Raw genomic sequence first — 15,260 nt, forward strand, 5'->3', positions numbered from 1 at the left:
AATGCAGGCATAGTACAACATAGCTAGTTCCCAAACCCTTATCAAGTCCCTCACACTCTCACACCAGGAAGTGAAAAAGTGATGTTTCACTTTCTGGAGAGATATCACTTGGCCCCTCTACATTCCAAAAGAAAAATATAAGTGTGTAACAACTTCCTCTGCAATACCTTCCAAGCCACTGTTCTGTTTTCTGAAGGCTGAGTATGTGAGGGGACTCTCATCTTCCTGCCACCCTGACTCTTCCTAGCCTCTGACTTAGGACTTCCCCCACCCAGACCCTGTTCAACAAACTCCCAGTTACTTCAACCCACATCACCACAGCCAACTCTCCAAATCACTCATTTCCTGCTTTCCAATTCTCTCATTCTCAGCTCCACCGTGCTAAATTTATTCCAGTCATGCTAAACCATAGATCCACAGACACCATTGTGTGTCCTCAAATCCACACCATCACCCTTTAAACAGTTATTGCAGGAGAAGGAGTAGAGAGCAAGAGAATATTACTTCATAGGCAGATAGTTAAGGCATCCACCCGGGAGGTGGGAGACCCAGGGTCCAGTTCCTCTGCTCCAATGACTACTTATTTATACAAAGACAAGGTAGATAAAGTAATATATTTTATTGGTCCAACTTCTGCATAACTTTACTGCATAACTCTGCTGGTGAAAGAGACAAACAGTAGGGATTACATAGAGCTCTTCCTACATAGTGGAACAGCTTCAGCAGGAGACCCCCATTAGCTCAGTAGTTAGAGCACTTGAGTGGTGGGAGATCCCAATTCAAATCCTGTCTCCGTCTCTGGCAGAGGAGGGACTTGAATCTAGATCTCCTACATCCTAGATGAGTGGCATAATCTTTGGTCTAAAGATTAAGGTGGGTGATGGTACCACCAGGAGAAGAGGTTCCAAGCTGTGAACTGCAATCAGAGATAAGTCCAGACTGCAGGGAAGCACCTAAGCAGTGATTCCATTCTCATTAGCTTCTCCCATTGGCTGCTTTTGGCAATTCCCCACCTACCATACTGGCTTCTGGGGAATCCCATTCTTATGCACTTATCTCTCCACAAGCATTATATGAGAAGCCTAAGCACCTAACTCAGGGTTTGTGGATCCTATTGTTGTTCCAGTGATTTTCTAAGTGCATGAATGTTAGTTATTGCAATGCTCTCTTTGTGGATCTGGAGTAGGATTCTCAAGGTGAGGATACCCCCACACACACTATGGAAACGGTGTTGCTGTGTGGGAATCCACCTTCTGTCCCAAGACTTCTTGCACCCTTATCCAAAAATCTCCCTTCTTGAACCCCCTACTTTTCCACCTGCATGACAAGGTTCAGTCCTCTAGTCCAAGATCTTTCCATTTCCTTCTCTAGGGGCCAGGTTCCCAAACTACAGATCTCTACTCCCCATTTCACACGGTATATTCAGAGGTGTGAAAAGAGAGACCCTGGCTATGTCCCTCAGGAGGAGAGGGAGGGGAGATAACAGCAAAAGACACCAAAAGTGGGAAGCAGAACTGTTATCTGACACCAAAATTGACAGCATGTAAGGAAGCTGTTTTCCTGCATGCTCCTGTGTGTAGGAGGGGATTATGAGGAGTGGGATTGCCAAAATACACATAAGAGCATGTAAATATTGAGGGTAGATCACATGTATTTTTATTTATTTTTTATTCCCATCATAGTCTTAGAAGCCAGGAATTATGTAAAGTGCATACAGAGGGAAGAAACAGATTATATTAACTTGAATCCAACTCAAATGAGCAGAGGAAATTTGGAAAGCATAAAACAGTACTTATTCATATAAATCATGAAACCAAAATCTAGAGTGGCTTTTGCTTTGTCCTTATTAAAGGAAAACACAATCATGTGATAGGATACTTTACATCGGTAGGCGAATATAATTTTCCCTTTTTCCCAATACAGTATTATTACACAATTATTTTACAAGTGCTTTTGAGTCGATAACATTGAACATGAAGGACTACTGTGCATAAATGGATGAGTGGTTGACACAGTACTTCAGTTTCTTGCAATGAAAAATGTGAGACCTGTTCGCTAGCAAATTTAATTGCTGTATATAATATTGAAGAAATGGGATATAGTGAAAAGCATTTACATTTTTACCTAACGAAGAAAGTTGTGTGTTTTGTTAGCTTACTTTGCATACTATAAATTAATGAACAAGAGCTTGTTTGTTCATGCACAAAGTCAGAAAATTTTAAAATAAATAAGTTAAGCCTGATTATAACATTGGCAGGTTGTTGTTTCCTTTTTCATTTAGAAAGTTGATCTCTGCAATTATATAAGTAATTTAGATACAGGCAAGATCAAGTTGATTCACTTTTAATTACCTTGTATTGCAGCTCAGATTAGCAATTCACTTTCTTGTTATTGTTTATGTCTGAGCTCTCATTAGGGCTGCCAACTTTCTAATTGCACAAAAGCAAACATCCCTGCCCTGTCCCTCCCCTGAGGTCCCGCCCCTGCCCCATCCTTTCTCGAGCCCTCACCTGCGCTTGTTCTATCCCCCCTCTCTCTGTCGCTCGCCCTCCCTCACCTTCACTCACTTTCACCAGGCTAGGGCAGGGAGGTGGGGGGGTATGGGCTCGGAGGTGGGGATGCGGGCTCTGGGGTGGGGCCAGGGATGAGGGGTTTGGAGTGCAGGATGGGGCTCTGGGCTGGGGCAGGAGGCTGGGTGCCGAGAGAGAGGTAGGGCTCCGGCTGGGGATGTGGGCTCTGGGCTGGGGCCCGGGATGAGGTGTTTGGAGTGAAGGAGAGTGCTGTTAGCTGGGCAGAGTTTGGAGTGTGGGAAGAGGTGTGGGCTCCAGGAGGGAGTTTGGATGTGGGAGGGGACTTCAGGCTAGAGCAGGGGGGATGGATTCAGGAGAGACCGTGGGGTCTCGGCGGTACTTATTGTAGCTCCCAGGAAGCAGCCACCAGGTCTCTGAGGCCCCTAGGCGCATGGGTGGCCAGTGAGGGTCCGTGTGCTGCCCCCACAGATCCCATTGGTTGCAGTTCCTGGCCAATGGAAGCTGTGGAACCAGCACTTGGGGCATAGGCAGTGCATGGAGCCTCCCTGCTCACCAAGGCACCTAGGGACTGTAGGGACCTGGTGGCCACTTCTGGGAGCCGTGTGGAGACAGGGCAGGCAGCGAGCCTGCCTTAACCCTGTCCTCCTGCTGTGCCACCGACCGAAGCCACCAGGGTCCCTTTTCGACGGGGCATTCCAGTCAAAAACCAGCCACCTGGTAAACCCTGCTCTCATTGAGTGAGATGAAACTAAGGATCACCTTCAGAATTATCCTGTCCAGAATGTCAAATATAGTGTAAATGTAAGCAGAGTCAGGATGAGCTCTACCCTGACATTTGGTGGTGAATTATGGGGAGTGTGGAAAGAATCTCAGGGAGTGTGGAAAGGAATTCCAGATATTTGCATTGGCATACCCAGCCCACCTAGCATAAGCCCACAGCAGCCTGGGATGGTTATTTTGACAGCTGGGATCCCCCAATTTCTTTGTTATTGGGGCAGGAGGAAAAAAAGTGCTGTCACTCTAATTATGTGAATGAGGAACTATGAGACTGCTTTATGACAGAAATGACTCAACCTAAATTAAGTAGTACTTGCTAGACAAGGGACATGGGTTCCAAAACCCAGTAAATTGAGAAAGGTTGGGGACTGGTGTGTTCACCTGATGTTATGGGCCCCTTTTGAGAGCCTGGAACACCAATTGCACATCCTTCTCTCTTCACTGTTAAAGAGTAGAGCTAATTTTGATTCCATTAGGAGTCCATCTAGAGACTGCTGAGCTGAATTCATGTTGGGCCAATGATGCTCCAGCACCACGGCTCCCCTACTAAAAGCTGAAATCACTAAAAGAGCTGAGCTGAGATCACTGAGTGCTGTGTTAGCTAGTGGGGGAGCTTGAAGACCTATCGCTAAGCGGCTGGCAGAGTGGAGCAGTTTGCAGCATGTTGAAGCAGCCCATGGAACAGTGAGTGGAGTGGAGCGGTTTGCAGGGACGGCTGGAGTGACTCACGGGTTGGCTGGAGGAGCGGCACAGCTGCTGTAATGGAGCTGTTCGTGGTGAATACTGCAGCAGAACTCCATGGAGAGGCGGAGCAGTTGGCCCTGGCCCACGTAAGGTGCCCCTTAACACCCTGTGTGGGCTTCCCCTTCCCCCATTTCTACCCAGGCTTGGGCGGGGGGGTAAAACTCTGCAGATAAACTTTTGAACTCTGGGGTGGCACTGACCAGAGACTGTCGGGTTGTTGGACTTTGGGGTTATTGGACTTAAGATCCTAAGGGGGAAAGGACATTGCCAGACATACTTTGAGGTGGGTTTTTTGCTTATGGTTTGCGGTATAATCCTGTTTGTGCTATTTCTCCAATGTGATGCCACATTGTTTCCCTCCTTTATTAAAAGGATTTTGCTGCACTCAGACTCCGTGCTTGCGAGTGGGGAAGTATTGCCTCCTAGAGGCGCCCAGGGGGGTGTGGTATGTAAGTGTCCCAGGTCACTGGGTGGGGGCTTGAGCCAGTTATGCATTATTGAAATGGAACCCCTGGATATTGAACCCGGCCCTTGTTGCTGCCAACTCAAAGAGGCAGAAGGGTTACATAAAGAAGTTGAATAAATACACAAACAAGCAACCTCTTTTGCATGTTCATCTAAAATCACTGATGAACACAGAAACTGACAAGTAATGACATGTCCTAGCATCATCACTATTAGGGGTTCCTCAACTACTGGACCTTTATGTGCATTTCCGGAATTCCTGGTATTTCTGGTTGCCTCTGTGCAGTGCTGCAACTTGTATCTCTAATTGACTTTGCCTAGGTTTCTTGGACTGGATACCTGAGTTCACCCATTGAAGATCCAAGTATAAAGTACAGTTGTATTCTGAAAAGCCACTGCTAATAAACATGGCACTGCACAATGCATTTTATCTCTCAATGATTCCATATCAGTCAGTGTAGTAGTGGTGCAGAGTATGAGCATATTAACACTGTTAACATCAAAATTAGACAATTTTAGACAATTTCCTTCAATAAATTTGACACAGAACTAAGAGAAAGATGTTGACCTATTTATACTGAATGTCTTTTAAATCTATGTCTCATTCCCCAAGCCACTAATGTAACTCATGAAAACTGTAAACAGAAAAATAAATAGAGAAACTCCAGAAAATAGACCAGTTGCACACTTCTAATGGATCAACTAAGCTATGCCTACTCCTTCTATTCACTGGTTTCAGAGTAGTAGCCGGGTGAGTCTATATCAACAAAAAGAATGAGGAGTACGTGTGGCACCGTAGAGACTAACACATTTATTAGGGCATAAGCTTTCGTAGGCTTTATGCCCAAATAAATGTGTTAGTTTCTAAGGTGCCACACGTACTCCTCGTTCTTTCTTCTATGCACTGTTGCTTCTTCATCAGCTTCTTCTGCTGTTTTTACTGGTCTCCCAGATATTCCATTTTGATCTTTGCTGCATGTCTTTCCATCCGGATGCTCTCTGTTCCAATGTGTTCTCTCTGTTTGATGAGCAAAAGTGAAAATTTCCAAGATTTGACATTCAAAGAGCTAATATTTCAGAGATCAGGAATCTTGTAAATTTCACCTGGCCACCAGCACATGGAATATAACTGAGCAGCAAGGGGAGCTAATCTAAAGAAAACATTATCCAAAAGGGTTTCTATGCTGTACAGTTATGTGTGGACTGACTTCAGACTCTGGCATTCATTAGTACATACATTCTTGGCACAGTGTGTTTGTTGTTAATTTTGCAAACCAAAATTGACTCCAAGTTTAAGCTTGGAGTGATGGCTTTTCCCCAGCTAATTACAATAATCCTGGAATAAGAGTTTATTATATACAGTATCCAAATAAAGATTTTTCCTTTTTTCTTTCCCCCGTTTGGACAGTAAAAGGGGAGCATTATGTACAACAGATGGTGGTGTTTTCTTCATTAACTTGCTAAATATCTCCATGATGGGAATAATGTAAAGATTGCAGTTCACAGCAAACTCTTGAAACATGGAAGAGCATATGATTTCTATTCCTTGATGCTGTGACAATGAGAGAGCCTAATCAAAGACTGCAAGTAAAGCCTAAAGGAGGGAAAAAATCCCTATAGATGCTAAGAAATCATTACAATTTCAGCACACCGATTACTCTAGTTCACTGCATACAAAACCTCATGAAAAAGTCTTGAGAAAAAGGGTCCAATTCTGCTGTTAACATATGAGCACCAAACACAGGTGAGAGTCTTTATTTAATGTTCACTGCTCAGTTGACTTTCATCTTGTAATACATCAATAAAAAAAACAAAGTAATTATAGCTCATAGTAGTAAAAAGATAAAAGGGTAAGGAATTTATGATCTCTTGTGTTTCTGACTATAGGCCTAGATATAAAGGAACTGCTTATGTAGTTAGCATAAGTATAAGGCCTTATAGATTGAGTAGGGGTACTTGGTCCATAAATTAGCATAAGTAAGTAAACTAACATTGACCTTAAGTCACAAGACGGCACAAGGCTTTGTTTTGTAAAAATCACAAGTATTGCAAACTGCTAGTAGGTAACTGCAAGAAGACAATTTGTACCAGTTTAGAATATTTTTGGAGCGACAGCAGATGCATAACCACAGTTAGCAGAAGTAATCCAATGTATATGTTAATGAGCTTAACCTAATAAATATACTAACATATAGAATATGGGCACTCCCTGTTATATGGGTGAGGAAGTTAAAATATGTATCCATAGCTCTTCCCTTCTTTACCATATGAGTCCATCAAGACGTATAAAACATCTGGTCTCAGGTACAGCCTGAGTTCATCATCAGCATTCCAGAGTTGGACTAGGATCTGTCTCAACTTTTACAGTTCTGCCCAAGAATAGAGTGAGTATATACCTGTAACGGTGTCCTTTGATCTTACAATGTTTATTATGTCACTTTACTTTTTTGGATTGTTTTACTTATCAGACTAATCATTATAATAAAACGTTTACAGTTACAGATGGTCTTCCCTGAGGGTCAGTTTTGTCACTGCTGTGCCCCCTGGGCTTCCCAAAGCAGGAACTCTGACAATACTGGGCCTGATCTTTGGACAGGAACATACCAAATTACAGAATGCTAACTGGGCAAACTAAATCAATAACTGGGCAACAAAATCAAAGAAATCCAAGCTCCAGAACATAATACACATGAACCCTGTACAAAAGATCATCATGTCAAATACTTTTGAAAATGGTCCAAGTATTGCTCATTGCCTTAGAACTTGTGCACCTTATAGCACCTAACAGTCACATAAATTAAAATCCCTGCACCCTAATGCAGCAGTGATTTAATCTGCTAAATAAAGGCCTGGCCATACAGCTAAGGGTGTACTGTTTCCTCACGTTCCCCTAAAATGGGCTTTGATGACATATCACAGAGACTAAGTTCCAGAGAATGTTCAGCAGGTCCTGGTCAGCCTAAAGACCTAACAGCAATAGTGAACGAGCTGATTGGAACCTACACAATGGGAAATAACAAGAAAGATGTTACCCCTAAAGCCATTTTGGTTTCTGGATAATATATCGAAAATAATTAACAAAGTATATGTAAATACCAGATACTGCAGAGACGGAGAAAGTTTTACTGGCAGGAGTTTGGAATGGGACCACCGCATTACTCATCAGTGGCCACAACTAGAGCACATCTTGTCGGCTTCTCACCATTCATGACTTTGAAGCTTCCTGACATTCAAGTGGCTCTTTGTTCACCTTAACCAGTTAAGACCTCAGCAAAAAGTAGCCATTAGAACAAGAGGCACAGTAATGATAAAGAAAAGAAAACTCATTGTATGTCATTATTTTTAGATCTGGGCAAATTACTGCAATGAATAATGTATTAGTGAATGTCATCTCTTTGTGCTTGCAAGCAGTCTTCAAATGCATCATGGATTGTTTTGAATTTATTATTCAGAATTATTTGTCCATAATTTCCATGAATAATTTTTGTTCTGAAGCTTGTTTCAGAGCTGATCACTGATATCTAATTATTGTTTATTATTCATTTTCAGTAGTGCTCACAGTATGCCAAGCACTTTCCACCAGAATAGCTAAAAATCACCCAAATAATTTAGTATTTCAAAATTGCGTAGGTTAGAAACAGAGGTACAGAAGGTAAAGATACTACAATACAGTCACTCAATAGTCAGAATTTTAGTTTGATTGGGCACATAGGTCACATCGCATCTTTCTCTTCCTTGATTGTAAAAAATATAATGTTGCCCCTTTCACTGGAGTAGTTAACCAATATCTGGGGCCTTTCTGGGTTGTTTCTAATAGGAGGAGAAATTGATTATATGAGTTGAGCATTTCATTGGTGTACTTCTGTGTTTTTGTTTGTTTCTTTTTTGTCCCCCTTTCTCCCTTCCCAAAGAAGATACATTGTGCTGTTTCCCTAAAACCTTAGGAATGAATAATTGCAGGCAATTTACTTGTCTAAAGTTCCAAGTCAGCCTTCCGAGCAATTGCTGTGCCCAGAAGAAGCTCCATCTCTTAAACTTCCTTCCAGGGCCGCGCTCACCACAGCTACTCTGGGTTTCTCTGGGCTTTTTTGACTGTCTTTCTACTTCTGACACACACACATCTGCAACCAATCAAACCATTAATTCTTTCATTCATAATCAATCTCTTAGAAACCTTTTGATCCACACAGTTTAGCTTCCAATTGGTTTTGCATAGACTCTCATGCATTGTGTGGTAACTTGCTTGCCTCCAGATATCTTACTACATAAAAAAGCATAATTGCTTCTTCCATTCAGACTGAATAAAGAGAGGCTATTACATCCATTGACTAACTGGGTCTGTGACTGATTTCTTGAACAGTCAGTAATACCTTCCACCATAACAATAAATAAGAACCTTATTTCTGATTTTTATTTTATTTATTTATTTTTTTGGCAAAAACTTGCAGTGAGGGGCAAACCCAGAACCTTCTGCCAGAATTGCACTGGGTCCCAGTAGAGCAGAACATATTTAGTTCTGCTGCTGGATATAGACGGGTCCATGTTGGGTGGGGAATGAAATGTATGGCAGTGCATGGGGGTGCGGCATTGGTAGGCTAGGGAAAGGATGCTGATGCACAGATCCTCCTGTCTTTTCCCAGAAGCAGGTGTGCACGAAGACCCCATGTATGTTACTACAGATGCTCTGCTGTTGGGAGATGATTCCTCCTTCTTGTATGTCTCCACATCATATAACCTGGCCATTTGCATTGAGCACAGGGGATGGATTTTTGCTTATTGGCTGATTCAATTAACTTTTCTGCCAGTAAGCTAGTTCTCTGGAACTTCTGAGGAGAGTCAAGAGAAAAGGAACCTGAACCGGCGCATCCCTCGGCTCGCGCCATTTCTCTGGAATGGCGAACCATGGCTAATGGGAGCTCCAATCGGCTGAACCTGCGGACGCTGCAGGTAAACAAACCATCTCGGCATTCCAGTGGAATTCCCTGATGGCCTGCATGCCAAAGGTTGCCGATCCTTGATCTAGCTCCTCCTATTATAAAGAACAGGTAGACCTTACAAAACAGAACATTATCTGTGACAGATTCTATTTGGCATTGCCTTTGAAAGATTTTGTTGTAATAAAGTAATAAATGATAAATCAAGAATATTTAGTTTTCAATTTAAGCAAATAATGCACAGCATAGAAATGAAAACTGGTGTTTTGTTTTTTTATAGAACTGAAAATAAATCAGGAGAGCTTGCATCATCCAACTTGCATGCTCAGGCAGGTACATTACTAACCAACCCAATGTTTATTATGGAAACTGATGAAATGTAGAATTAGCTTGAGGTAAAGGATTGACGGTCTCAGGTGTTCTGAGGTTACACAGCGAAACATGCATAACAAAACATTGGCCTTGTTTCTGATCTCTCTCACGCTACGTAAATAAGGAACAACTCTAGGGAAGTCAATGAAGTTACACCAGCATAAAGTTGGTGTGAGATCAGGTCCATTGACTCCAGCAAGTACTGTGGTCTTCTCGCCTGAAAAATGCTCTGTATTTTTCAAGCCCAGATCATCAGTTGGTATAAATCAGTGTAGCTCCATTGACTTACACCAGATGAGGATGTAGCCTTAGCAACTATACTTACAGAGCAACATCATATTGTTTGCTGCAATTAAACTTGTTTCAGAAACATCTCTGGGGATGAAATATTTCTGGAAATAAATGATATTTCCATGCAGGACATTAGAGATACAATGATGAATAATTCTGGGTTTCAGGTATTTTATAATCCACTACTTTCTCGAAAAATTTAAACCGCTTTCCAAGGCTGTGCATCAGAATGAAGAAATAGTGCTTGTTCTATTGCCCGCTTGAAATGTACAGCACTGCTATATAAAAAACCTGAGGTTTAATTTTCAATCATAGCATTTGTTTTCCAAATGGCTAAAAATGATAGTGCAGCTCAGACAGTACAGAGGGTAGGGAACGTCTCATCTATTTTAACACTGTCTCCCCTTATGGGAGGATCAGCATTGACATACTCTGAAAAACTCCTACCTAGTCCTCCTCCAATGGAAACGCAATGCTAGCAATGTGAGTCTGAGATATAGGAGAGATGGAGAGACTGCTTGTGAAGAAATAAAACAGAAGATCTTCAGGGCTCTACGTGAAAACAAGAAAGACTAAGAAAAAGTTAATAAAAATACAGTGGCCTGAGTTCTTATTTTTAAAGTAATATTTAGCACTGGTGAAGCACTTTGAACCGTTAAAGAGTTGATCTTCATAATGCCTTTAAGTATGGATTATCTTCATTTCTCAGAGGAGGCAGGATGGTTAATCATCTTACCTGCCCAGAACAGAGGGTGTCAATTTCAGAACCAGGATTAAAACACAAAAATAAAAACACACCCACCCAAACTTAAACTCTGAGCGCCGGAGTCTGTGTTCAGTCTACTAGGTCGCATGCATTCCTTTAAAGATAAAGAACAATATTTTGCACTTCTGGCTCTGCTTTGTGTGCAAGCAGTAAAACGAAACATATGTGGCTTTTGATCTCAAGCACCTGTGGAGAAGCACTTAAACTTTACTGGTACTAAAGTCAAATTAGCAACAACATTGAGTAGATAGGTGAGTCATTCTATACAGAACGGCATCTAACAAATGAAGCTGTACAGTAACACATTAAGGAGCAATGTAACAACTCCATGTAGGCAGAGAGTGGTAGGAGCTGTCATTGGTTCTGGTTCCAGAAACACCCAGGAGGCTGCTTGCTTAAATTCCTAGAGCCTAGATGGAATAGCCCCTTATGACCCCACCTCCCACAGCCACCCAAGTTATGAGAGAGAGTGTGGCAAGAGTTATCAGACTACCATTGAACACTGTAAGTATTGGCAGCACAATCTATAGCAGGGGTTCTCAGAGTTTTGTACTGGTGACCCCTTTCACACAGCAAGCCTCTGAGTGCGACCCCCCCATATACATTAAAAACAGTTGTTTATATATTTAATGCCATTATAAATGCTGGAGACAAAGCGGGGTTTGGGGTGGAGGCTGACAGCTCGCAACCTCCCCTGTAATAACCTTGCAACCCCCTGAGGGGTCCCAACCTCCAGTTTGAGAACCCCTGATCTATAGCATTTGACATCTAATAAGCAAAGTTGATGGTGGTCTGGGGCCTTTGGATGGTCACAGGAAGGAAGCCTGGGAGTGAATTAAAAATGATATTTGGAACTAACCAGACACATGCGTAACATCACCCCAAACATCTTCCTTGTATGTTGTGGGAAGGGAAACATTTTTATTTTTTTTGGTCTTGTCTATTTAGAGTTCATTTCGGCCACCCTTCCTTATGTACCTTGTTACGCTAATGGGATTATAAATGCAGGAGAATATACTCAAATTGAGTAAATTGCCGGAACAGGACCCAGAAATTAAGATCTTTCGAGAATGAAATGTGGGGAAATAGCACACTTTTAATAACAATTCCTAGCTCGTATGTAGCATTTGTCATCAGCAGTCCTTGGATCACTTTATAGAGGAGATCAATTTCATTGTCCCCATTTTACAGATCGGGAAACAGGCACAGAGAGGGGAAGTGACTTGCTCAAGATCACCGAGCAGGCCAGTGGCAGAGCCAGGAATAGATCTGATACCTCCTGACTCCCAGTCTAATGCTCTATTCCACAGGTCACTCTACAAATTACTACAACTGACAGGAAAGAGAAAGGCTGCAAATACTCTGGATCCAGGGATTTAAGCAGTTACATTTCAAGTAAAACATAGCTGTCCCTACCTTGGCCCATGGGGCAGCCCAATAGAGATTTGGTCTCCTCAGGCCTACTGCCTGGAGTTCCCTTTCCAGCTTGTTCCTCTATTAAAAGCAAGTAGATAACCCACAGGTTTCCTGGTTAGATCAACCATCTATAGCATGTGTAACTGGGGGGGAGGGGAGAGAAAGCTCTGCTTTATTGTCCCATTGCTGCAGCAGCACTTCCTACACAGCTCCTCATATAGGACTGCTCCAATGACTAGGCTAGGTTACAAGGCTTTCCATGTCCCCAGGCTTTATACAGCTGTCCTGTACAAGGAAAGTAGCCCTTTCGTGTGGGTCCAGCACCTCATCAGTGCACTCTGAGAACTTCCCAGGCTTATCCCCAGGGTCTACAGCACTTTGGCTGCAGTGGCCTTCAGGCTCCTGTCCCTTTGCGAGCCTGAGCTACTGCTGGTTCCATCTCCCTTCAGACCCCTCTGCTCAGTCCTTTGACTGTAGGGCCCCTGCACAGTCCCTGCTTCTTGTCTACAAATTCTACATGCACCAGAATTCAGTTACAATGTCTACCAGTCACAGCCTGAACCCCATCCAGTTTCTCAGCAACTTCACTTATAGTCAGTTTCCCTGTTCTGCTGCCAGCTTGTCACATGGCTTATACCTTCCCGCAAAAAAGAGTTTACATCGTGAGTCAGAGTCTTTCCTAATTTCCTCCCCCTCCAATCCCCTACTGGCTAGGGGAAGGGGATGCACCTGCATGCCCTACCTGGCGAACAACATGTCAGCAAGGGAGCAGGGAGTGGGGGATTATGGAAATGATAGTTTCTTGCTTACTAGATCAAAATACACATTTGTTGCAATTAATTAAAAAAAAAAAACACAGTCTTCCACCTAAGGGTCTCAAAGCACTTTCCACACAATAATTAATTGTGCTAACAGAAATTAAACCCACCAGCAAGCTGAAATCAACTACACTGTTAAATGCACTACTAATAGAAATGCTTTGTATGTTATACATATTAAAATATTTTTTTTCCCACTTCCTGCACCGAGATTAGTCTTCTGAGTCAATTGTCTGCCCTGCCTTGAAATAAAAGGAAGTTGTTGAGATACATATTCAGTTCAGTTTGAGTGCTCTTCTGCAGAGTACCTTTCATTCTTGTTCTTGATAGGTGAATGTGGTAAATTCCTCAGTGAGTCTGAAAGACTTTTCTGAGCAAACAGAATCTGAGGAGAATTTATGATCATCATCATGGCACTCGCTGTCAGTTTTAAACCTGTAACTATAGTAAATGAGCAGGGAAAGCTATTCTATGTGTGTCTCTTAATCAGTCAAAGTGGCAATGCTGCTTTTGATAGGGGTAAGTGAGACACAGCGTTTCACAATGTGTAATGTGAATTTAGTGTTCCTGAATGGTTCATTATTTACAGCTGTGGACACTGACAGTCCCATTTATTTAGAGAACTGATACAGAGAGCCTGATTCTTCACTGCCTTTCACCTTGTGTAGTCCTTGAACACAGTGTGTAAAGTGGTGTTAAATGTTCCCACATCTAAATAGTAACCATTTTCACTCACTTTCTACTGTGGTAAGTGAGTGAACAAGATGCAGGAGAGTGAAGAATCAGATCTGCAATGGCAACAGCAAGGCACCAATTTACAAGACTTGCAATGGCAAGAGCAAAGCACCAGTTGACTAGAGTGCCAACCACACCAACAGTCAAAGGATTTGATTCTCCTCTCACTCAAGGATTGGCAACTTTTGGCACAAGGCCCATCAAGGAAATCTGCTGGCAGGCTTGGCCAGTTTGTTTACCTGCATTGTCCACAGGTTCAGCCGATTGTGGCTCCCACTGGCTCCGGTTCAACCCTTGGCCCACACCACTTCCTGCAGCCCCCATTGTCCTGGAATGGTGAACTGTGGCCAGTGGGAGCTGCAATCAGCCGAATCTGTGAAAGCTGCAGGTACACAAACCAGCCCGGCCCACCAGCAGATTTCCCTGACAGGCCGCATGCCAAAGATTGCCAATCCCTGTCTCACATCAATGTAAATCAGGTGTAAACCAATAATCAAGGGAGTTACACCCATGTACAAGTTTACATGAGAGAAGAAACAGACCCACCATACCTGGGATAGATCAGTCTTAATACCTGTCTTAGCCCTTGGCCTCAGCACTGAGGCTTCCAACATGAATGCCAGTGGTGCCAATTTGTAAATCCCTGTCTAACAGAAATCAGACTGAGGCTGTCATCATGATACAACACATCTTAATGTATAGACATTTCCACTTCCATGGAGGGGATGTTTTGCCCAGGACTAATATAAAGTTCTAATGAGGCTTCTTTTCTTTAAGTACCCGACTAAATAATTAAGCTCTGAGTTGCATATCTGCATCACTCACAGAACTTCCATTGAAGTCAAGGGGTTTTTCAAACACAGAATAGATGCAGGATGGGGCACCGAGCACAAACAGTGAATTAAAAAAAAAGTTACAAAACACCCAAAATATCTTAACTAGTACTTGGCTGGTTAGGAATATACAGGAGAATCTTGTAAATACAGAATAATATCTTCATTCTGAAACAGCCAGTGATGTCAGTTATATTTCCTTTCATCTGATCCTCAATAATTGTTGCAACACTTTCACATTAAAAGCATAGGAGGAGGACAGATATGGTAACAGTTCGGAAGCACTTTTGTGGGGGTGGGAATAAGTTGCTAACAGGGACCTTTTTGCAAAAGTTTATTTTGTGAAGGACTAAGCCGTGTTCTTATGCTGCAAGACCTCAAGAAATGAATTAGTTTACATTGAATGCTGGCTCTAATCTTAACTGCAAGAGCATTCTCCATTTTGAAAGGCCAGCAGGTACTATTTTCACACCCAGCAGGTACTATTTGTTACGTCTTGGGAGGACAGACATGCAGCTGAAACATCTAGAAGGTTGGTGTAGTGTTACCAACTGTCCTTCATGTTGCAGATTTGCGTT

Source organism: Chelonoidis abingdonii, chromosome 1, assembly GCF_003597395.2.
Source record: "Chelonoidis abingdonii isolate Lonesome George chromosome 1, CheloAbing_2.0, whole genome shotgun sequence".
Classification (NCBI taxonomy): Eukaryota; Metazoa; Chordata; order Testudines; family Testudinidae; genus Chelonoidis; species Chelonoidis abingdonii.